At 43.4% G+C, this 26,042-nt stretch overlaps 1 long non-coding RNA gene across 3 annotated transcripts in view; it reads left to right on the top strand.

The window, feature by feature from the left end:
• The window catches only part of LOC123478824 (uncharacterized), a 96,282-nt gene that overhangs the window by 55,864 nt on the left and 14,376 nt on the right, over nucleotides 1-26,042 (top strand). For all 3 annotated transcript variants that reach the window (XR_008425759.1, XR_006654174.2, XR_008425758.1), the window contains exon 4: nucleotides 9,073-9,179. This is a non-coding gene — a long non-coding RNA (uncharacterized lncRNA). The remainder of the gene's footprint in view (nucleotides 1-9,072; nucleotides 9,180-26,042) is intronic.

Here is a 26,042-nt window from a genome sequence, read left to right as displayed (position 1 = left end):
GGACTGGAGCCCAGGACTCCCACATCTTTTCATCTGTGTGCCCAGCCTGAGCTCGGCGTCATCCCCTCTGTACTTAGCTGCTCAGCTCGTTCTGCCCAGACCGATGAAAGTTGTTTATGGGCTTCTGCCCTGCTTTACAGATTTAGTCCTGTCTTCCTAACCAGGCCAAGTCCACGCATGTATTCAACACCACTCTAGTCATTTCCAGATACGTATCTACTGTGGTTGTATCACCACTTACCAGCTCTGAGACACTGGGCAAATTACTTAATCTATATGAGCTTTTTGTTAGCCAACGTTCTTCAAAGAAATAAACCAATAGGACATATCTATCTATTTGTCTATGAATTATATATCCATTAATTAGAATTGGCTCACAAGTCCCAAGATTTGCAGTTGGCATGCTGAAGACCCAGGAATAACTGATTTTTAGTTTGAGTCTAAAGGCAGGAAAAAATTAACGTCTCAGCTCGAAGGCAGTCAGGCAGGAGGAGGATCAGTCTTTTCATTCTGTTCGGGTCTTCAACTGATGAGACGAGGCCCACCCACACGAGGGAGAGCAATCTGCTTTACTCATTCTAATGTCATCCAAAAACACCCTCACAGACACACTCAGAATAAGATTCAATGAAATATCTGGGCATCCTACGGCCATGTGACGTTGACACAAAAGATTAACCCTCACAAGTTACAATCTCCTCATTTGTGAATCTGGGGTAAAATTCATACTTATAGGGTTAATGAAGAGACCCCTCTTAGATCTCACGGGTTAATGAAAATAAAAGTTCATGAAAATAGAGTGCCCTTGTAGCATCTCAAGGAATACTATTGTTATTGTTGTTTTTGTTGAAAGTGCTTACAGAGAAAGGCTGAGCTCCAGACAGAGGGAGATGAGAGTGCTGGGGGCAGAGAGAGAGGGGGGCTGGCTTCCCAGTTGTGTGACCAATATCATAGTCACACAGGGCCGCACACTCAGAAAGGCCCCGTGCTTGGTGTAACGCACTGCTGTTGCTGTCTCAGAGTGCTTACTAATTTTCGAACAAGGGGCTCTGCAGTTTCATTTTGCACTTGACCTCACAAATTATAAAGCTGGTTCTGGAGTGAGAAATGGGGAATTTTAAAAAAATGCCCCAAGAGATGTTAGTGAGTTCTCTGGGCTTATGCTGCATCCTAGGTTCCCCTCCCTCTGCCGCTGAATTCTGCAGACATGAAAACTGCCACAAGACATTCATTTTTAATGACTTGTTATGGGCTTCTTAGCAATATATCTTTGGGCATTAAGGTGTGGAGTCAGGGACTTAAAATGATTGATGTCTTTGCTTCACACGAGGGGTCTCCCACACTTACGTAGTGCTAGATATCCACTTGGGAAATTTATGGGCGCTCTTGGCAGCCTAAGCGGCCATCAAATATTCATCAAAAATATGTAATAACTAATATATACTTAAAGAATTGAGGAAAATTAATATTCAAGGGAAGCATTCGGGGACCCATAAAAATAACAAATGCTAAAGAGACTAGTCAAGGTTGGCAGGGTTAGAACTCACCCTGCTCTTACACGTGCTTTGAGGCTCTGGGTTTGCTGACTGGTCCTCATGTGCCCAGATGGCCAGAAGGAAGGGGGCTTTGTGTGGCTTCCATTGGATCTGGACTCCTGCTAACAAAAGGAGCAAACTCCCACTTCAACACTGCATTCTACACCCCTGCCTCACTTTTCTCCGTACGTCTTTCTCATCACACCAAACGACCCCAACTGGCGGCCGATTCTTTTCTTTTTCTTTTTTTAAATTGCAGTTTACATTCAGTATTATTCTGTATTAGTTTTAGGCGTACAGCAAAGTGGCTAGACAACCATGTACTTTTCAGTTAGACCCCTGCTGCTTCAAGTACCGACCTGGCCCCAGACGTAGTTGTCATGCGATTGCTGACTATATTCCCTATGCTGTACTCTACATCTCTGTACTATTCCGTAGCCACCAATTTGTACTTCTTAATCCCTCCACCTTTCCCAGCCAACCTCCAACCCGCAACCCCTCCAGCAACTGTCAATCTGTTCTGCGTATCTACGAGTCTCTTTCTATTTTGTTTATTCCTTTTTTTTTGTTTATTAGATGCCACATATAAGTGAAATCATATGGTATTTGTGTTTCTCTGTCTGGCTTATTTCACTTAGCATAATATGCTCTAGGTCCATTTATGTTATTGTACAAGGTAAGATTTCATTCTTTTTCATAGCCAGGGAGTATTCCACAGTGTAAATGTACCACAGCTCTTTTATCTACTTGTCTATTGATGGGGATTTGGGTTGCTTGGCTGTTGTAACTAACATGCAGCCAGTTCTTTACTGAAGGGGCTCTCTTCTGGAAGCCTCTTGAGGCCAGACTGTGTCTTATCTCTCTATATTTTCAACACCTAGGACCGTGCCTCCACAAAGCAACAGGTTGAATCATACGACATTCCCACTTTTATAGATCAAAAATGCACAAAGAGAGATTTTACGTGACCCAACTTAAAAAATGCTAAAACTGGACCCCACCTTTTCAGTAGAAATTTTTCACTAGAACTGAATTGCCTCCTCAGAGCAGGCTGGGAGAAGTCCCACAATTCCCAGTTCCAATGACTGGAACTTCTGATTATCCCATAGGCAACAGACACATGCCCAGTGGTTCACTGGAGAAGACTCATTTTGCCTTTCCTTAGCCAAAATAAAACCATGTAGCATGGACCTGTCTGGGGATTGGCAAAGTCCGTTCCATTGTCCCCACTTGCTGAGCACTTCTGTTGTCCTTTCCTCCCTCTCCTATTTCTGGTCTTCAGCTCATTCTTACAACTGCCTTTGCCAGCTCTGCCTGCTTGGCAGCACCAGGAACACAGAGGAGTTAAGTGATTCATTTTTATTCTGCTGTGCGTGCTCTCTCGATATTATCCGTAGGAAGACAGGGAGCCGCACCTTCCCCGGGGACGCTCCCCACCCCTCACAGAGGAGCGGATAGTGGCAGACCGAGTCTGCTTGGAAAGGAATAGTTTGTTCGGGTGTTGGACCATCACAGCAGTTGCTGGTCTCTTCTGTTATTGTGAAAAATCAGGAGCAGAGCCTGTCACTTGTCATCTGTTCTTCGACTGTAACCAACTTTTCTTCCATGGGCCATTTGGTGTGACTGTGAACGATGGCTCTGGCTAAATGACACCATCCTGATGGTGGGGTAAACAGAAGTGATGCTGGAACAGGCACCTTGGATCCAGCCTGTGTTTTCGGAGAGCTGCTGAAAGGGCCTGTGATTGAGAGGAATGTGCAGCACGCTTGGACTGAGGTCCTGCGTGTGCCCCGTTATTCTCCCTGAGCTACTGGGGCACTGGCCAGGTTGGGGAATGAACCTATATACACTCACTCATACCAGAGTTTATACATGCATGAAATTTCAATATCATTTCGCTCAATTCTCTCATTTTCATAGCCTCTTTGAGGCTAAGAGAGGCCAAGTGGCTGGTCCTCGGTCACATGGCCGGGACTGGCAGAGCCAGTACACTCTGTTGTGTGTGTATCCCCACACAATTTCTGATGTTCTCGGGTACCGTGGTTATCATAACAACGGTTTGATTTCTGAGTATCAGAAATCTTTCTGTGCTAAATGTACGCATTGGTTACAAAGCTTAATTTAGAAATATCGAAATGGGAAAAGAATACATTGAGAGGTACTTTGGAATACTGGATAGAAAAATAAATTCTGGATTTCAGAAAGACTGGGCTCCAATTCTAGCTCTATCTCTCACTTCTGATCTTGGGCGAGCTACTCTCCATGTCTCAGAGTTATCATCCTGGGACTAAAAGTAGTATCTATTCCAAGGGTTGGTGAGTCATTGAAATAATACATTTAAAGCACCTGCCACAGCTCCTGGCACATAAGCAGTGAACAATAAATCTGGGCAATTGCTATTACTTGTATGTGTGTTTGTGTACAGATATTGTGTCTGTGTATGAGGGAGCTGGGGAAAGTAATCCAGAGGTGGTAGCAATGCAGTTTTGGGGATGGTTCCTGGCTCTCGGTTTCAATTTGCCTGTGAAGATATTTTCTGAGGCAATACTAAAACCTATCTATGAATAAGATAATGCTAGCTTCCATATCTTTGTGCCCTTTTTCAAAAGCATCCTCTTTCAGAGCCCAGTAATAGTTCAAGGAGATAATTTGTGCAGAGTGCAACAAAGTTCACTTCGTGCATATATATTTGCTTTGCACATGTCTGGCATATAGTAACTGCTCAATAAACAGCAGCGGCTCTTACTATTATTGCGGAGTTGAGTGAGAGAGAAAAGAACAAAATACAGTACATTTGACAAACAGCTCTTGGTTCGTCTATCTATATGGCCCATTAATTTCCAAACATCTTCATGACCCCCTTGGGAGAAATAGGATGCATTCTCTCCATTGTACAGATGGAATAACTGAGAGACTGAAAAGAGACATCACCCACAGACAGTGACCCAAGGAGTCAGGGCCAGAACGGGGCCTGGAATACAGACTTCCTGGCTCCTGACCCAGGTTCCCTCCTGTCATTCAGCCTTCGCTGGGAGACAGGAGGGACCAGGGAAGTGTCTGTTTCAGGGCTCTCGCAGTTGCCCTTGGAAGTTTATCATCTATCGACTGCATGTTGACCCAAAACACACTAATTCCTGAGGAGACCTTACAGGATGTCCTGTTGAGACTTTATCTTCTTTTTTGTCAGTGCTCTGCTGGCAGATTAAAATTCAGTGGACCCCATTTGTAGGAAGTCTGATAAAATATTCTCATCTCAATTGCAAACAATTTCTCCATCTGCCCCTTGGCTGAGAGGATCAGACTCAAACACCCTTTCGGGGGGAGGGGGGGAGTGACAGCAGGCAGAGGAAGGCACAGGAAACAGCAAGCGTGTGTGTCTCGACTCAGTGTCTATCTACCTGGTCTGTTGTCCGATGGTTCTGATTAGTCAGCTCCATCACGGAGCTGGTTTTTCATCACCAATGTGCCTGCATCTGCCAAAAATTACTTTTGCTTATTATTTGGTAGCTTGTAGCTGCAGCTCTATGGATGCAGTGCATAGGTCTGTAAGGCAAACAACAGATTTGGGGGTGGGCTGTGGAGCATAGATGGGCTAGGGGACAAAAAGATTGCAGGAGATAGGAAGGGAGATCTGGAATACTGATTTGGGAAAGATGATACTGTTTGCAAAAGACTTTTATAACACCCACTGGGGCAAAGCGATGCTTTGGGGTGAATAGAAAATTCAAAAGACATGATCTTAGATTTGAACTGGTAAGAGAAACATTCCTTCATTTAGTAATTCTTGTTAGGTGCCTACTACGTGCCAGGCAACTTTGCTGGATCCTGGAGATGTACTGGCAAAGAGGAAAAACATGGAGACCTCGCTCTTGGAACTTACATCTTAGTGGGAGAGAGAAATACGGGGAATGTGACCACCATTTGGAATAAATCCTAAGAAGGGAATAAAGAGGGTATTGTGATAGAAAGTGTCAGGGTGGGTGGCTCTTTTGGATGCCCTAAAGAAGAGTAGTTTAGACAAGGGAAATTTCAAATGCAAAGACCTGAGAAGAGGCATCTTGGCACTTTCTAGAAACGACCTGAAAGATGGCATAGTTGGATGGTAGTGGGAGAAAGATGAGAGTTGAAACAGGAATCTGGAAGAGAGGCATGACAGCGATTGGACTAGGATGCGGCGGTAGGGTGGAGACAAGAGGGTAAATTCAAGATCTTTGGGGTGGAGCATGGAAGATCGGGATCCCAGTCAATAGCCTTGGCTGAGGGACTGGATATGAGAGTCAAAAAACACCCAGGTTTCTGGACTGAGAACTTGGTATACAGTGGTGCCACCCACCATGACAGAAAGCCTAAAAAGGGATTATCTTTGCAAGGAGTAGAATAAAGAATTACATTTGGAGGCTGCCTAGTGGGAAGGGAATGTCCGAGTAGACATACTAAGTATATTTGGTAGTTATGTTGGTCTGGAGAGGTCTGGGTCAAAGACATGCAAACTATTAATATTGAAAGAAGTAAAAAGACAAGTAAAGAAAGTGCTATATGTGTTTAGAGAACAAAGAAATGAATTCAGATTAGGGATACGTAGATGATTTTAGGGGCACGTCAAGTTCAGCAAAGACTATAAACCAGGGACAGAGAGTGGACAGAGAACTGGAGAAATGCCTTTTTTATATGATGAAAAGAAAAGGTTCATTGTTAGTGATATCAAAAGGCCTGTACTTCTAAATCCTTCCCTAGAGAAGTTAACTGGGAGATGAGACCAAGTGAGGTCTGTTCCATCATTAAAAAAATGAATATTCAAGCCACAGACTGGGAAGAAAAATACTTGTAAGATATACATGTGGCAAAGATTTCATATCTACAATATAAAAAGAGCTCCTACTAACCAGCAATAAGAAGACAACCAAAAACAGTTAGGCAAAAATCTTTTCATCTGCTTCTTGCTGTTTGTAGATGAAAAGCCATTAGTCACCAAGGAAATGCAAATTAAACCCACAGTGAGCTACTATTTCACCCACATGAAAATGGCCAAAACCAAAAAGACTTCAGTAGCACATGTGATCAGTCAGGACTTCGATGTATTTGTTGGTTGGAGTGTAAAACAACCCAACCACTTTGGAGAACTACTTGGTAGTTTCTTAAAAAGTTGAACATGTATCTACGATATGACCCAGAAATACTAAATTCAAGGTATACATACAAGAAAAATGAAAACGTACACAAAAATGACATACGAAAATGATGATAGCAGTCTTAGTCATTCATAACAGCCAAAGATTGGAAAGAACCCAGATTTCCCCTGACAAGAGAATGGATGAACAGTAATCTATTCGTGCAGTGGAGTACTCTTCAGCAATACAAAGGAACAAACCACTACAAATGCCATAATATCTCAAAAACACAACTTGAGTGAAAGAAACCAGACATGTAAAAAGCACATGCTGTATGATTCCATTTACATGAAGTTCTAGAATAGACAAAATTAACCTGTAATAATAGAGAGTGATTACTGGTAAGGCACATAGGGGAATTTCTGGGGTGATGGAAACAGTCTATATCCCATTTCAGTGGTGGTTACATGGGTGTGTCCCATTACTAAAACTCATCGAACTGAATGTTCAAAATCTTAAGCTCTTGCCTGTTATTGTTATGTAATGTATACTTCAGTTTAAAAATATCTGGATATTCTAGCTCCAGGGCCTACATTCTTAAAGTTCTTCTCAATATTAGGGGCAAAAATAGGAGTGACTACCCAGGAAAAAAAATTTATTGAAATAAAATGGATGAATCTAACTCAGCAGGTTCTAATGGTCTTGCTTTCTGAGTACTGCACAAGGCCTCAGCCCAGGCTTCTCAGGTGGATCTGTGTTCATGTGGACATGTTGATATATTGCTGAATTAGAGACCCGAAATTGTGTTTGTGGGTACAGCTTAACACAACCTACATCGATGTAGCCCTGACTCTATGGTAGGACCTGGGAGGGCCGTGTTTCCTAAAGTAGCCTGTTGGCTTCCAAGGGACAAGTGTTTTCTGTTTCTCTGTTTTCCTCGACGATATGGCTTTGCTTTATCATGGAGTACGTGTAATCTTTATTCAGTGAATGAATGGGTGAAGAAATGAATGATGAATATCAAGTGTGTGACACTCTAGATGAATACAAAAGCTCTCTTATTTCTCTTTTTAAAATAAATATTGCCATATATCGGACATCTTTTTAAAAAATTAACAAAAATAAAAAATCCAAAGCCTTACCAGCTTCTCTTCACTCTATAAATACAAGAGTGGAACAGGGAAGAAGACGTAGAAAATTAAATGGTCTCATTTGCTGTCCCTTATGCTTCTGATTTTAAAGGCCAGACTGGTAACAACTGGTGTAGTGGTTGGACTTTGGATTATTAAAAAATATTTTGCAAGAAATGAGCTTGGTTTATGTGAACCAACAATGAGATAACCTACTTTGATAAGAATGACAGCAACAGTTGACATTTCTGAGGGAAAACATTAACCAAAACAAGAACCCAAAAATCCCTTCCAATCTCAAAGGCGACAGAATATAAAGGAGATTAAATCTAGCTGCAGTTGCCAACAGAGAGAGCTTTTGGAAGACCTGTTTCATGAGGACCTTTTTAGCAAAGTTTACTAACTGCAAGTATTTTTTGCACGGCAAATACAGTGGCAAAATAAGGCACGTAATGATTTTAAATCTAAAGTATATTTATAGAAATAAAACAGAATTAACCTGGGTCAAATGCTTCATTCTTTGACTGCTTCTATTAACACTATGAATTACCTTTGTGATTAAAGAAAATAACTTTAAATAAATCCCTGCATTGAAAAATAGAATGTAATTGATCATTTGTGAGTCAGCGACCTTAAAAAGAAAATCTATTATAATTGCTTACACTTGGTTTTAGGTGGCAGATGAAAACTGTGTAGGTATTTGGAAATTTACATAAAATTAAATTTTATGTTTTGATTCTAAAATTTAAACACCTGGGAAATATGTATTTGTTGAATATTTTTATAAAATGTAATAATTAGTTTATTGTACATTTAATGATAAAAATAGAGAGTGCATTTTATTTGTCTCAGTGTTTCCTGGAATTTATGATTTCTTGCAAGAATACCTAGTCTATTGCAAAACAGAAAACAAACATTGTTGTATGAGACTATAAATAGGACACAGGGTGGAGATATGGTAAGAGGAAACGTTTTCAAAAAGGGAGAATTTGCAGACACACGGACTTGAACGTTTTATACTATTCAGTTGACATTGAACCACAACTTTGGTTTTGACTTTCCTGATCAAACAGGGGAACACAATTTATTGAAGTGATTTATAACAAACTGTACATTAACGATATTGACCTTACACAAAGAGTATCCTAATCAGGAAACGTACCACAACTCTATGTCTAAAAGAGGTGTGTGTACATGTGTGCACATTATTTTCAGGAAACTGAATAACATGATGGACGATGTTCTCAACAATATACACCTTTAATGAATCTAATTTCTGTTCTGAAATCTCTTCTCCAGTGTCAGCTTGAAGGGGGTATTGCTGTCTGTGAAGAGGCCAAGACCAGTGAGGCTGGATGGGGCTGTGAACCATCTGCAGGGGCCTCCAGAACATGCTCTCGGTTCAGGTGAGCTGTAAAGAACCTGGCGTATTTTCTCTGACGTGAGTCTTCTGTGAGGATCCTGGGTGGGTAGCTTTAAGCATCAGCTTAGAGAAGGAGAGGACGGGCAGACTTTAGGCGAGGACGTGGCACATGGTGAAGGGTGGGAAATGGCCAATGGCTACAGTGATGGTGATGCCCCCTGGTCCCTGAGAGTCAGTCTCCATAGATGAAATGCTGCCCTTGGGCTTGGCAGTCTAAAGACTTGACATTACCTTTTACTAATTGGGTATCATAAACAAAATCTCTTCTCCTAACTGCTCGTTGTCCACTTCCTCACCTCTACAATGATATTGGGGAGGAGAAGCTTGTTCCCCTCTCCTGATGGTTCTCTCCAAGTAGAAGGTGTGGGTTCTGGACCTTCTCCACCTGTTGCTCCAGGGGAATGACTTAGCTCATTAGTCCATTTAGAAAAATAAACTGAACACATTTGACCTGCCCGTCCCCCTTTCCTTCTGGGGAGCTACTCATCTGCTGTAAGAAGCAAGAGTTCCATCCCCCCACACACTGACCAGACCATCTTCATTAACATGTGTGTGCCCAGGAGAGCAACTCTGCCTAATTCTGGGCCTCTCACGTCAGCATCCTTCCAGGGGGCCTTTGTCGGTGACACAGATTTTATTTTGGTTTCCATCTTCCATGCCTTTGTCTTATTTATCCATTTGTTCAGATCTCAGGTGAAGAGGGGTGCTATTTATTGGCCCTCTCCAGAGACCCCAATGGGGTTGACTATTGTTTCATCATAGCCAGTGGCACAGTGGGCGGATGGGAGTTACACTGCTGGTTATTACTACATTGGCTTGGCCATTCCCCCCAGATCCTCTCGGTCTGGAGGCATAATTGAATAACACCCATCACAACACTTGTAGTAAGAAAACAGTCTCTGATACCACAAGACAATCAGTGGAGTGTCAGGAATTTTCCCACCAAGTTCAAGAGGCCTGCAGACACCTGCAACTGTTCTTCTTGAACAGCTGGTTTTCTGGGGCTACCTATCGTGCCTGGCTCCACAGAGGGACCCCATCCTCTTGACTGCAGATGTGATCACTGTCTCAAGATTCTTTCCAACACTGTCACCAAGCCAAAGCCTGTTGGTGAAAAAACCTTGTTGGTCTCAAGGGGAAAAATATAGGATCCCTAGAAGCAGGTGCCAAATGAATAAATACTAGGAATGACCAAGAGTTAAAGGTCCTGTTGGCCTCGGGTGCAGGGCACCGAGGGTGGCGTGGTGGGCTCCCCGGCCAGCGCTGGTTGTTGAAGAGCAAGGCTGACACAGACCTCGTTTCTGGAAACGCAGTTTCCCAGCACGGCTTCATGTGCCTTCTCCATCTGCTCCAGAAGCAGTTTTCTGGGCACTTTGACAGGAGGCTTCCAAATAAAAAAGGAAAACAAAAAAAGTGCATTTTTTATCCTCTCCAAATACCTACAGCTCAGGGATGTGAATGGAAAACACTTATCTTGTGACCTTTCCGGCCTACTGCAGGAGGAGGAGAGAAAAAGAAAAAACAAAACTATTAAAACAAACACTAAAGGCACCATCTTGTTTCTTTTCTGTCCTTGTTTGCTCTTTATTTAAAAGGGAAGAGAAAAAAAGGGATCTGGTATTTAAAACAACCTGCTGACAGACAGTTTGCTTTTGTTTGATTTGCACTTCATTTGCATGAATAAAAAGTAGAGGGAGAGTGTTGTGACTTAGCAGTAATATAAAAAAGCTATTATGGGGCCTTGATCATTAGCTTCTTTATCATAGGGCGATTGCATCTTGCTTTCAATAACCAAATGCCAGTGAAAACATTCCCTAAAGCTATGGAGATTGACAGAATGTACAGGTTCCTTCACTGTGGGGCGTGCCGAGTCAACTGCTGACTATAAAACTCACCAGATCCCAAAATGGAAAGACAAGGGACTGGTAGATCAATTAGACTGTCTACTCAGTCAAGGGCAAAGGGAGAAGGGCAGTATCATCCATTAGAGCCAGAAACCTCAGGTAGGGAGGAGGAAGGGCACTGCTTTCCTTGTCCCAAGGAAGCTGCCCGCTCCTGCTCCTTTGCCATGGGTGGGACACAGGAGCCTTGGGGACTCACCTGACAATGTTGGTGGTTCCTCCCCAGAGGGTAGGGGCTCTTGCCTGGCAAGTCCCCTCTCCTCAGTGTGGCCGAAGGTGATGAGACCTGCCTCAGGGGCAATCAGGGTATTGGACCAGGAGGTATTCACAACTGGGAGGGGGTCTCTGGGCAAGTATATGGATCTATGCTAAGGCCAATGTGAAGCGAATCTGTGAGGCTTATAGGTTTTCAGTGGTTCCACATTTTCATTCTAAACCCTTCTTTTCCTTCTAGCAGACCTCTCTCAGTTTTGTCTTTCATGGGAACGAAAACTGATAAGAACATGAAGTGTTATCCCTCCTAAGATTATTTATATTTTAACAGGGAATGAAACTGTCACTTTTTTTTTTTTTTTTTTTTTTGAGAACAAGCCCTCAGGAAGCTTCAGGACAGTGGGTAGAGAAAGGCTTGAGGTAAGCCTTTGGCCAAGCCTTTCTCATAAGATCATACTAGCTGCAAGGGAGGTTGGAAAATATACCATCTTTATTTGTGCAACCACGTGCCAGGGGTTTGTGCCTATGAGAGAGAAGGGGAGATGGTTCCTGAAGGCAAACTAAGCACCATGATGGGCAGGTTTGGGGTGAGGCTGTTGGAAAGCAGACGTTGTTTGCTTGGAAAACAGAAAGGGGCGTTTGGGTGGGGCTGGGAGGTGAACCAGGAGATGAGAACCCTGGATGCTTATTTTCCTGAGACTTCATGTCCAATAGTTTGGTATTATGCTTTTAGGATTGCTTCCAATCTAATGTGTTCAGCTCCAGGTGTCCTTGGACTTCTCAGACTTGTTTTCAAATTTGGGTTAAGAAAATATAGTCACAGTCTTTGGTCAAATGATTCGATTTAATAACCATTAAGTGAGCGAATACTACAGACATGTTAGGTGTGGTAATACAATGTTGAGTATGTTGTAGGGTCTGCCCTGGAAGTTTATGCAGATAGCGAGCAGGTGAAGGAGCAGAGGAGAAAAGATAAAGAGCAATAAGTAAATCCACTCAGAGGCCTGAAAGAGCACAGTGCATTGGACAAGTAAGAATAGCTCAGTTTGCTAGACTGTGAAGTCCTCAGTCAGGAAGCTCTAGGCTGTGGACGAGAGGGATGGGCAGGAGCTTGGGTGGGGGCCTGGCAGGTGCATTGAGCAATTGTTGTCTTTAAGCTGCTGAGTACTTGAGCCCTTTTCCAGTGTGTGGACCCCACATTAATGTATGCATTTTTTTTAATTGTATTTCTTTATTTTTAGACAGTGGGGAAGGGAGGGAGAAAGAAGCGTGAATGTGTGGTTGCCTCACACACCCCCCCTACTGGGGATCTGGCCTGAAACTCAGGCATGTACCCTAACTGGGAATTGAACTGGCAACCCTTTGGTTTGCAGGCCAGCGTTCAATCCACTGAGTCACACCAGCCGGAGCTACTGCATGAATCTTGGTGGGAGGCTGGGCTCATCTGCTTTGGAAAAGTTGAACTTTTAGAAGCCAACTTTCCACTGCCTGGTATGGCAGCTAGGTGAGGGCATATACCTTAGATCTACCAGTCAGATTCCCCTCCCAGGCTTGGATTCTAGAACTAAGAGGAAGGTACAGTAGGGTACTCAGGCCAGTGTGTCCACTGTCACATGCAGCTGAGGAGTTCTGTCAAGCACAAGCAATGTCGTTTTTACCAGGTGGTTCTACAGGGATGACTTTGCCCAGAGTCCTGGCTGTCTCAGTTGCCACTCCCGCCACCACAAAATGAAGCCCTTCCTCAAGTTTGCCTGGAGGGCCAGATGCCTTTTCCCTTATTTTTTATTTTACCCGCGTACTGTGTCGGCTCTCTGGCCCGCACAGTCAGGTACCTGCTTCATGTGACCACGGAATTATTTGATGGCTCTCTGATACCTCCCTCTTCCAACTGCATCGTAGGCCCCTCAGGGGTTCCAGCGCTGGCTGCGCCCTGTTCACTAGGAGGTGATGCTTTGAGGATGTAAATGTGACCATGCAGCATTGCTGTGGGAAGGGGTGGTCTTCAAAGGGCTGTATTGTAACAACTGGTTCACAAAGGAACTGGCCAATCTGAATAGTCAATGGCTGTAAATATCTGTGCCATGCAAATGACTGCATATTAGCTCTGGTTGTAAAAAAAAAAAGAAAAGAAAAGAAAAGAAAGAGTGGATGAACTTCTTTGTAAGCGCATAGCATCACGAACATTCCACGCTGTTTTAGCTGCCACAAATCCTAGCGTGTTCTCATGTATTTGGTAGGTACTTAATAGATCTATGTGCAATGGGTAAATGAGTGGCATAATCAACATCATGCATTCCCCCAGCTGCCCACAGGTGGGTATCAAAACTAGTAATTCCCAGTTTTGGTTGAATGATGATACCCTGGGTTATCTCTGTGATTATTTGGTGGTAAGGGGGTCACAAACTTAATTCTCCTACCATATTTACCTTTGATTGACAAATTTGAACCAAAGTGATACATCATACAACACCTTTGAGAGATGGAGACTGGCGACTTGAAATCAAACTAAGGAAGCTGGTGAGACAACTCAACTCTCCACTTTCCTGGGTCACCTGGCTCAGGGGTGGTGATCGGTATCCTGCTATGCACAGGCCCAGGGATGATCCGGCTACTTAAGGGCTCTGCATGGCAATCGTCCAAGGTAAGCAGCAGCTCCTAGAGTCATCCAGTGGATCGGCCTTGGTTGCCCCAGAGCCCACCTACCTACTTGGCACTCAGAGTCTGTTGCGGGACATTCTCTTTGCCCTTCTGTTTCGTCTTCCATTGCGATCACACGACAGCTGCATGAACACATGGAGGATGCTTGGCAGCTGCTAGACACAGATGCTGTAATGTACTTTCCCCCCACTCTGCTGCTGCTTCTGAGTGTTCTCTGGCTGCCTGGATGTCTTCGTTCCTGCCTGTGGGAGGGGTGCCCTCCGAGGTGCTAGTGGGGTGTGAAACCTTGGGGGATTGGTACTGCTGAGCAGGCACTGTGGCTAGATCCTTAAGACAGTCTTTGCCTTTTTTACACTCTAGTGTCAGTTTTTAACTGTTTCGCATGCACATGCATGAGTAAGAATGATGTCAAGCTGGTCTGGAGGAAAATAACATTGGGGTGTCTTTTTCTCTCCAGCCTTGAAGCCCCTGCCTTCGTCTATGTCCTCATGGTGTCCTCGTTGCTTTCTGATGGTAGCCCTTTTGTTTAACTGGCCTCCTTGCCTCCACCTTGCCCCGTTTCTTCCACCTTCTGTGGTGCTAATCACTTCCACCGGAGTGATTTTCCTATAACCAAATCTGACCACATCTCTCCTTTTTTTTGGGGGAATCCTCATAGCTTACAAGATAAAATCTGAACTTAGTGTGACTAAAAGGCCCTTCATGACTCATCTCTGCTGCAGCCACATCTGTTTTGACTGGAACAAATCAGCTGTTTCTTAACTGAGTCTCACACTTGTGTTTACTCAGGCTCGAAAATCCTTCCTCTTCTTCTTGTCTGTTCACCTGGTTCAGTTTGTCTCAGCCAGAGAGATTTCTAGGGTGCTCTCTTCTCGGTGTGCCTTCTCCCTTGGCCTGATCCTTGACGAGCCAAACTGAAGAACCATCTCCATATAGAGATAACCATTCAGGCAAAGCTGCTGATTAAACAGCCTACTGTGTGCCAAGTGCTGGGACATAAATGTGAACAAGATATAGCACCAGTCCTCAAAGAGTTCATAGACTGTTGGATAAATGGATGAAGAAGCTTACAATTAAAGTAGAGAAGGAAATGAGCTCTAAGATAGAGCTAAGTATAGGATGGTACAGAAATCATATGCTCTTCCCTTGTGCTCCTGTAACATCTTGAATTCCTTTTTCTAGCTCCATATTACCTAGGGTGTTTTCAGTTTGTCTGTCTCCCCAACAACATGTGAGTTTCCTGAAGGCAGAGGCTGTATCTTATTCAAGTTGTATCCCTCATACCCACCCACTGCCCAGCACAGAACTCAGGAAATGTCTGTTGGACCACAGCCCCTGAATGACAAGGTCCACCTGGAGATGGCACCGTGTCTCTGTCCAGGTGGGCGGCAACCCCAAGGAAGCATCAGCCTCCTGGGTTAAAGAACACAGAAAAGACCACATGGGAAATTAGGGAGCTTGCAGGAAAACAATTTTTGACCTTGTTTTAAAACATGAAAATCTATCTTTCAAGAAGGTCCTAGGGCCTGGGGATAGAGAACCACTCTTCACTGTACTTGTCCCTCATCTTCTCTCTCTCTCTCTCTCACCCCTCTCCTCTGTTCTACTTTTCTTCTGCTTTGGTCAGAGAAAGTATCCATTAAAGACATTTGCATGTTATTTACAAGCAATATTTATATACACTTAAAATAAATTGATTTTCACATCTGTGTTGCAGAGAAATTAGAAAACTCTGACAAGTAAGAAGGGAAAACAAGATATTGAGTAATCCCACCACCCAGAACTGCCTGAATTCTGCTGTTGATGTGTTGGTGCGTATCCTTGCAGACTTTTCTCTACATATATGTGTAGGAAAGTATTTGAGTGAATTCTCTGGATTTAGACCACCTGAGTCCGAATCCTGGCTCCACCACCTACTCTTAGCTGGGTGATGTAGGCCGTGTTGCTTATCCTCTGTGTGCTTCCTCATGGCTCAGTAGAGTTCACACTAAGACTTAGAGCACTGTGCTGTTGTGAGAAGGAAATATTCTACCACGTGCTTATAATAGTACCTGGTGCATAGTAAGCATGAATTCATTTAATTAACAAATATTTATTAAGAGCCTATTTAATGCCGGGCATTTTTCTAGATATCATTTAATAGCCAAAATTTCCACCAATGTTATGCAGTTTTTATTCTGGTTTAACCACCAAATACATTAACTAGTTTTGTTATTGCAAAAAGTATATATGATATATTGTACGGAGTCTGCTTTTCTCATTTACAACATCTTGCTATGTGTTATAACATTTTTCTGTGTCATAAAACCTTATATTATCACTGTAATAGTGAGACAGTATTTCAGCAAATAGATATACTTTATTTAATAATCTTTTGCTAGATATTGAAGTAGTTTCTAATTTTTCATAATTTTAAAGACCAGTATGATGAAAATCCTTATGTATACATCTTTATGTACAAACCTGTGAATTCCATTAAGATATATAGTCTTAAGAGTGGAATTATAGGTTGGGGGTATGCACACATATTGGGCTTTTGGTGGACGTGGCCTCCTGTGAGGGTTATCTACCAAATTGCAATCTCTAGTGTTGTAGGAGACATTCCCATCTGAACCAATACTGAAGTTTTCTAATTATTTCTAAACTTTGCATATTAGAACAAAAATGGTATCATGTCATTTTAATTTGCATTTTTTTAACTTCTATTGAAGCTGATTAAATTTTTTTTCTATTCTTACCCGATGACATGCTTAGAGAGGAAAAGAGAAGGAGAAAGAGAGGGAGAGAAACATCAATATGAGACAGAAACATCAATTGGTTGCCTCCTGCATATGCCCCAGCCAGGAACCCAACCGGCAAACTAAGCACGTGCCCTGACTGGGAATTGAACCTGCAGCCTTTCTGTATATTGGAAGATGCTCCAACCAACCAAGCCACACTGGCCAGAGCTGATTTTTAATATATATACTTCATGAGCTATTTGCATTTCTTATTTTCTGAGTTGACCATTAGTGTCCTTTAACGCCTCCATTCTGACTTTGATAAGATGATCTTGGATGTTGATTTAGATTGAATAGCCTTTTTCTGTGAAAGACCTAGACCTGTGTTAGGCTTTGTGAGGTAATGGTTTCAAGGGACATGTGCCCAACCTTCTCTGCTATGCATTTGCATTTTCCACTAAAAATATCTAACGTGTTATGAATTTCACTTTTCTGCATTTTGGCAGTGATGCAGTTTTAATACTAATGAACCACTTTTTTTGCACAACCATCTCAGTGAGAGCAGTGGCCGCTTCTGCATAGACTGAACGATGCTAAGAGGTATCTAGTTGTGTGTAAAGAATGTATGATCTGGTGCACGCCTGTGCTTTCCTCTATGGTAGGTGTTGACATAGGTGAGTGCATATGTGTGTCTGCCTATCACATGTCTCTATCTTGACCTGAGGTCAGGAAACAATATGTATAATTTGGGGTCTCTGTGAAGTGACACAAATATCCTTGTATTTCTGCGACATGAATCTATTTCCCAACGTACATTTAGTTCAAAATTTGTTACTTTTCAGGAGGAATGCCTAATTATCCACCCGTCCTCAGATTACTTCCTGAACTCTGAACTTCCTGAGCACAAGTGCTTCACATCTAAACTTACTCATGCATTGCCAAGGATGCATCCTCAGTGTAACTCACATAGTTTTTCTCATATGAGAATCCACTACCTTCGCCTGTGACCATTTGGGAGTGAGGTTCCAGGCTTTATCATATCCTCTCAAAACAGATCCACACCCCAAAGCATTAACAGGCGATGTAGAACTGACTACACCTTCACGGGAAGATGAAGGAGAAAGCAACATGATATGACACCCAGCAATAAAAAAAGACCAAGATTTCCCCTACTCTTCTTAAAGTTCCTCTTTAGTCATGGGCCTCTGGCTCTCCTTCTCCCTCTCTCTAAACCTTTCCTTAAAGTATCCACTGAATACCTCATTTCATTTTCAGTGAAATCTAGCTCTCTTCTGGATTTTTGGTCAAAGGTGTCAGCTGATCCTAATACTCAGGAAAGCCAGCATTTTTTTTTTCAAAAAAAAAAAAAAAGTGAAACCTCTTTCTATGGGGGAATGTACTGGTTAGAAAAGTAAGGTTCTCTCCAAGTTGTCCTACCAAGCTCTTTCTCCAGGATTTGTGCCTTCAACCAATCTGATGACGAGGACCATGACTGCCATTCATTTTCTATCCTCTCTCAGCTTTCGCTTGCCCCCATGCTTCCTCCAGGCCTTTAATAAAGTAGGTTCTCAACAAACGCTTGTCAGTCGGTAGGAATCTCCTGGTTCCTAAGTATATTCCCATGACTTAGCCTAGCACGTACAACTTAGAAGGCACAAGAGCACATGGACAAGAAAATGATGAAGACTTGGTCCATGTATCTCCCTGATGCACTGAGCAAGATGCTGTGACTAGCTGGACCCTGTGGCTGGTGCGCCCACTGCTGTCCAGGGGATGGGCATCATCAGCTTAGCCACTTCCTTCCTTCTACTTCTAGTGCATCTCTCTTTTTACGCTAGTTCATTGGCAGGGTCTTCTTCTCTAATTCTTTTTGTGTCTTTCTCCATAAACAGTTGAGTCAATTCAAAGGGGTATTTCTAAGGAAGTCTGGAGGTCAGCCTAGAAGATGGGGTTCCTCGCCCAGATGAAGAATAAGTCTAAAATCTGTACAGATAAAGAACTGTCCATCTTCCCCTGGCTCGTGCTTACTCAGGAGACCCTCCCCGTGCCTCCTTTCCTCTGTCTCTTCACCAATAGTGGTGTCTCATAGGATCAGAAGGGGTGAATGAATGAAAATGAAGACCTAGGTATTCTTCTGTAAGTTTTTAATGGCCACAGGTGTTTTTGTTTTCTTCCCCATACACCTCTGACTGTATGAACTTCCCACCAAGCCTGAGTCAAATGTGTCATGTACCTCTTTGGCTCAAATCCATGCAGTTTTAAAAAAAATTTTTTTGTGGTAAGAACATTTGACATGTGATCTACTCTCTTAACAAGTTTTAAAGTGTAAAATACTGTATTGCTAACCACAGGCATGATGTTGAACAGCAGATTTCTAGAGCTTATTCACCTTAACGGAAACTTCGTGCCCATTGGTTAGTAACTCCATTCCCCGCCCCCCCCGACAGTGACCACCATTCTTCGATTCTATGAATCGGGCTATTTTAGATACCTCATATAAATGGACGCATGCAGTATTTGTCCTTCTGTGACTGGCTTATTTCACTTAGCATGCTATCTTCAAGGTTCTCAAGCCCATGTATTTAAGTCCCTTCCCACTCTTCTGTGGCAGGGTGTACGAAAGAACTGAAACCCTTCTTGCCCACCTCTGTGTTGTCCATGTTTCAACGCCTCTCTGATAACTTACTGGCCTCCTGGACCCTGCCTGGAGTCCTGCTCCCTAAATCTGTGGTGCTCCCTTAATCTTCTCCTTGAGATGCCTCTGAACACTACTTCTGGCCTATCTGACCCTGTGGGCCACCTGCTCCTTGAAGCTTGCCTGCCTCTGTCTGCCCAGCTCTCCTGCCTCTCCAGGCATCTAACCCTCGCCCCTTATGCTCAGACCTGCCCTGCTGGGGCCCCTGCCTGGCAGGACGTGGTGCCTGCGATGACTAAAAATAGGAGTTGTATAAAAGAACGGTGGGACCCAAATAAAGTCTGAAACAGGAAATATAATGATCCTCCAAAAATATGATTCTGATGCTTCCACAGGAGCCCTGTACCTGCTTCAAAGCATGTGAACTATCTTTATTTTGCATTCAAACTATCTTTTGGGGCCAGATTTCCTTCATAACACAGCTTATTGCAAAACGGATCTGAAACCCCAGGGAGTTTATCTGTAGTTAGGTGTTTTTTTTTCTTTCCAGTAACTGTGGGTCGGAGGTATTCCAGCCATTATTAACTAAAGGAATACTCTGTTTTATGACATCTAATCAGGTGGCTGTCCCACTGGGAGAACAGATTGTGTCCCTTTTTCCCCCTCTGGACTGAGGAGATAAAGAGATAAAACTCATACGCTGTTTTATTTTTGTAAAAAAAATTGACAGCATAGTCCTCTGTGAGATCTTCACGTGAGCCTGCTATGCAAGGGAGCCTGGGCTTCATGGGAGAGACCTAATGGCTTATGAGTAGGACATTTTGTCCTCTGGCTGGGCTTCGTCTGGTCCAGAAAAGTTCCTCTTCAAGGTCATCTTGGATGCTGGTGGTTGAGATGAATATGGCAAAATCTGAGTGTGCTCTCCTCAGATGGCTTCACTGCTTGAGTGATTAAATTCACCCCTGGTTTGAAATTGGAGAAGACCCCGGGCTGCAGATACGGGGTAAATAAATAACTTCCCAGAGCTTCCACATCCAGTTACACCAAGTAGACCTAATCGTGGCTGCCTTGACAATTTTCCGGGCCCTTGTAAGACCCCCCAGGCGAGGGTGTTTGTGAAACATCCAGCTCTATTCAAAAGCAAGGCATTGTTGGGACCTTGGTTACTACGCAACTCAAGCATCCTAAACTTCCCTTTGGCATATTATATTAACTCAAGCATCTCTGCCTTTCCGAGAACGCTTCTTAGAACTACAGATGCTTTCACGTCTTGAGGCAGCTCATGTCTTGAAGTAGGATTACATTTCATTTGTAAAGTTTCTCTTTCAAACCAGGTGATGTCCCCTGGATTCCGGGCTTTGGAATTTGTGAACAAACCTGTTTCCACTCTGCCTGCACTTTTCCTGATTGTGTAAGCTCCCCTCATATTCCCTCCAGGTACGCTTTTGCAGGATGATTAGGTGGGATTCCTTCAGGCTGTGCTCACCCAACAGTGGCTCCATCCCTATGCCCTCTGGCATTTCCATCTTTGCACCACCACTGTCTTGTTTTTCTCAACGGCAGGCCCCCAGAGGGCAGGAAACACTTTTTTGGTGGTATCTCAGCCCAATGCCTGCTTCAGAATGGTGCTTTGATAAACACTTAGACAACTGATTTTTGGTGAGGAATTTATGGCTGAAGACTTTTGGGCAAGTCAGCCCATTTCTGTGGCTCTAATTCATCAAATCTCAGGGCTCACAGAACCTCTTGGAAGAGACTCCGGTGCTGCCCAAACTGTTGATGAGATAGTACGGGAGGGAGATTTCAGAGTGAGATTCAAGAGGCTCAGAAAGCTACCCTGTCTATAAGCCAAAAAGTCTGAACAGTTCTTTGATTTAAGACTCCTTGTTAAGATGAGAAGGCCACCTGTGTGGTGGATCAATGCACAGGCTCTGGGGCTGGACCACCTGGTTTGAATCTTGGCTCTGCCAAGGTTTCCTCGATGGCTGACTTGACCGCTTTCTGCTTCAGTTTTTTTTTTTTTTTTTGGTCTGTAAAATGAGGTGAATAATAGCACCTGCCTAACAGAATTGTGTGGATGAAATGATTCAATATTTCTAAAGTATTAGAAAATGCCTGGAAAACAGTCAATGCTCCATAAACAGACAAGCAAATGTTCCTGGGAAGGGCATGGATAGATTTTACAATGAAAAATAGCAATGTGTGAAATAGCTTTCTCCCACTTCTGCAGGAGACAGTTAGTAGGGAGCAGGTGTTCCTGGTAGGACAGATCAGTCAGGAACAGCCTCAAGGAGGGCTTTCTAGCCTGACAACATTATTTTTGGAGAGAGGGGAAGGGAGGAGAGGGGGAGAAGCATTGATCAGTTGCCTTTTGCATGCCTCCAACTGGGGACCAGGCATGTGCCCTGACCAGGAATCGAACCACTGACCCTTTGGTTTGCAGGACAACACCCAACCGTCCAACCCACTGAGCCACACCAGTCATGGCAAAAGGTGCTGTTTCATTACTATGGATGAGAAAGCAGAGGCCCAGAGAAACTGGTTAATTTGCTCAACATCACATGGTTAGCAACTGATAACACCAGGAGTCAAAGCATGAGCTCTTAATCAGTTTTCATCTCTGTATCCACCAAGACAACTTTTGATCTTCCCCTCATTCTCAAGGGGCCATCATCACTAGGATGCCGGTGTTGATAGTCTCACTCATCTGGCTTCTGGAAAGGGCACTGAATTAGCAGCCAGGAGACCCAGTTTCTGCTCTGGCGCTGCCACTTACTATGCCATCCAGGATAACCTGGTTGCCTCTGCTGGGCTTCAGAATGGGAATTAATAATGCCTGCCCTGCCTACTCAAGGACTCTGGTGAGTATCAGTAACATCATTCACATTCAAATTCATTGAAGAATGAGTGCTCACTGTCAGTCCCATGCAAGTTGCATTTACATCTATTTTTCATCACTGTAAGGTAACTTAGGAAACACTTATAATGCAAGGTAGTATTGTTCCTATGAGTTTGGACCATATGAACTAGTTTTTCTTAGGGCCTGATCACCCCTAAGCAGACTCAACATTAAGGCTCTAGAGCTGTGAGACCACACCCATATTTCAGAGAATGAACCTCACTCTTGATACCTTCCAAGGCTTTCAACCTGCCTCTTCCAATTCTTCCACGAATGATAGCCATGTTTAGAGTTGCTTCAGCACCAACTTGCCAGCAAAATCAGGAAGCCAAACTGAATCTCTCCCCTACACCCGCCATGATGTCTCTGTGTACATGGGATCCTCATGAAATACTAGGCACTTGTATCCCTGCATCCCTACACTTGGTGGGATGCTGCGTTGGCTCCGTGCTTCACTAAGAGTAAAGGTATCAAGATGGAGAAGAAGGATAGGAGACCAAAAGCAATAAAAACAAATAAATCCAGGGTTCATATTCAGTTAGTATGCATCAGGGTGGCCATATCATCTTTCCCAGCCGGCATCTGTTCTGATTGGTCAGTGCCCACGGTGGCCATTTGCTAAATACAGGGTCCAGCAGAAGTAACACCTGCTTGAGTGTGGTTGGTAGGAGAATAAGAGGAGTGTAATAATTTATAGTTTTAATTTGAACATTTCACCTAAATTGTCAGATGGTGTGCTTGGGTGTGATTATTGTTTGTGTTACGGAATCACACACTTGTGATTTTGTAATAAAAGATTTTGTAATAAAAAAGGGGGCGTTATTTGTGCCAGACCCTGTATATTGTCGGACACCCTTATACAATGCTTGCCAGTTTTTTGGTTTTGCAGATTTCCTTGGTTCTCTGCTGTGTCAGGTGCCAACTCTTATTCCATCTGTCTCCTGCAAATAAAGTGGTAGAACAGTAAATAGCATGTGGTTTTGGGGCCAAAACTTCAATTCTTCATCAATGACAGTCCTGTGCTGATGTTTAGAAGGTGCTCAATATGTGTCCAGTGAATGAATGAATCCATCAGAAAGCAGCCAGTTCAGGTGAGATGCTGGGTTGGGTTATTCATGGTAAAGAGGGAATTAAAAAGACTAAACCAGAGTTCTCAGAGAATTTCCAGCTTATGGTAGATGATCCCATTCCTATGAGACAAATACAAGAGATACACAAATGCTAGTCTTTTATTTGTGCAAATAGTTAGATTTAACTTTTAAAAGTAAAGGTTATCATTAAGTAAAATGAAAGAGTCAAGGGGAAATTGAGGGTGAATCAAGATTTTTCTTGGATGTAAAGGCCCCCAAAGAAGCAAATTCCTTTGGAAACAGCCCAATGCACGGTATTTCTCATCCCTTCCTTTTTCAAAGGCTGGTTTTGTTGGGTTTTTAACTGAGAGCCTCGGGATAGAAGGAGAAGCTATCTTCTCAGCACAGAGTTTTCTGCCCCTTTTCCAAAGGGAAGGCAGATTTGGGGAACTGGCACTACCCCTGCCCAGATGGCAGCCAGCAGCTGGCTCTGGCAGGGGGAAGTTCTCACTCTCGGCTGCTGGCTGCCCAGCCCCTCCCGTTTCCCCAGCAATGCCGGCCGGGCCATTGGAAAGGAGAGAATGTGAGAGCCCTGCCATGCCAACAGTCCTCGCCACCCTGACCTGGCTTCTCTGGTGCTGGCACCCAAGCCTGCAGCCTGGAGCAAGGGGAGCAAACCCAGCAGCGCCAGCCAGCAGCGCCAGCCTCCCTCTTCCTGCCTCAGCTGCCAGCTTGGCCTGCCTGAATCACACAATGGCTCCTGACATCTATGGGGCTGCTGCACCAGGGACCCAGCGCAGTGGGGATTTCAGAGAGAGTGTCCTGGCCTGGCAACCCTAGGCTGGATTCGGTAACAGGGCATCAGACTGTCAGGCCAGCCCATAGCTGCCCCCTTCCCACCCACACACCTCTCTGTCTCCCAACAGACCCTACCTGTCCTCATTTCCTTTATCTTAGGCACATTTTCCTTCCTTCCTTCCTTTCTTCTTTTCCTCCCTCCCTCCCTCCTTTCCATTTTTCTTTTTCTCTCCTGTTCTCCCCTCTTTCCCTTCTTCCTTATCTCCTTCTTTCCCTCCCTTCCCCTTCCTTCTTTCCTTCTTTCCATCCTAGGCAGCACTTCTATCCCTGCATCCATCCACTTGCTGTGGTGGGATATTGGGTTAGCTTCATGATTCACTAAGAGGAAAGGTGTCAAGATGAAGGAGCAGGGTTTGAGAGTTAAGATACTAATAAAAAAATGAATCCAGGATTCATATTCTTTCCTTCCTTCCTTCCCTGACTCTCCTCTCACAATATCTTTCTCCTACTTTCTTGGTTTCCTCCTTTTCCAAATTTCTTTTCTTCTTCAAATATTTATTGACCACACAACCTAGCAGTCCCTCTAGTAGGCTCTGGAAGTGCACAGACATAATAATTCTTCGCCCTGCCCCTGAGGAGCTTTCAAGTCATTGAGGACATTTGTGCATGAGAGGGGATGAGTCTATGACAATTAATGACAACAGAATGTGTTAAGTACTGTAAAAGCCCAGAAATTACTAGGAAAGCAGAGGAGAGAGCCATTAATTTCTACCTGACCCATTTTGGGCAAAAGTTAGCTAAGGAGTTGCCATTTTTCAATTTAGTTGCTCACTCTGCTCCTTCTGTTCCTGAGAAAAGGTTTTATGGCTCTGAGTCTGCTTGGAAAAATGAAAGGTTTGCTTTTTGTCTCAATTCCTGTTTATGACTGAGGTCCTGAGACTTCGAATATTTTTTTATTATTAAATGTATTTATTTTTTTCTTTTATGGATAGTACTTTTGCGGTTGTATCTGAGAACTTCATGTCTAACCCAATGTTGCAAAGATTTTCTCCCATATTCTGTTTTAGAAATTTTATAATTTTACAATTGCATTTACATATGGGTCTGATTCATTTGGAGTTAGCTTCTGTATATAATATGTATTGAGGTTTTCTGTTTCCATGTAGACATCCAGTTACTCCTGTACCATTTGGAAAGAACAATTCCTTTCCTATTGAATTGCCTTTGCACCCTTGTCAAAAGTAAATTGACTGTATTTGTGGATCTATTGGTAGATTTTCTTGAGAGGAGTACTTTATGTGCAATATATTACCTCACACATTCTCTCTCTGTGACACTCCTACTGTGTAAATAGCACCCCAGGGACCAACTGGAGTTATTACTTGACGAGGCCAGAGAAAAGAAGTTTGGGCAAACCTCAATTCGAATTTACTTTGCCGCTGGTTGCAGAGCAACTTTTGTGCTCAGGACTTTCTGATTTTGAAGAAACGCAGGTGAGACTCAGTAAGAAGTGTCATAAAGATGAATGAAGGCCGAGGCTGGGAGAGGACCTGGGATTTGCCTCATCAGCATCCAGATATTTGTGTAATTCTTTCTGTCCCATGTTACAGTGAGGGCAGTGGGCCACGGTGAGGGTAACTATGAGAATAACATAGTAGATTATGGGCACTTTAAAGCAAGGCATGTCTTCTTCTGTAAAAAAGGAGCATTTCCCACTGATCCTGCAGAAGACAGCAAACAGTTCCTTAGCGTCTCCTGTTTACTTTCTGTCACATCAGGTCAAATGCAAGAATCACCCAGATGTTTTTAATGCCTTAGGCCCCGTTACATTCCTTTGGCTCTCCTTTACCAATAAAATTATTCTTTTTACAATTTTGGAATGGAAAGCATGCAAAATAGTGTCTTCATGTTGCTTAAATGCTTTCCACCCATGCCACTCATTTTTAATTTTT

Source organism: Desmodus rotundus, chromosome 12 (genome assembly GCF_022682495.2).
Source record: "Desmodus rotundus isolate HL8 chromosome 12, HLdesRot8A.1, whole genome shotgun sequence".
NCBI classification, from domain to species: Eukaryota; Metazoa; Chordata; class Mammalia; order Chiroptera; family Phyllostomidae; genus Desmodus; species Desmodus rotundus.
The sequence above is the reverse complement of the archived record's forward strand: the minus strand, read 5'-3'. Positions and strand labels throughout refer to the sequence as shown.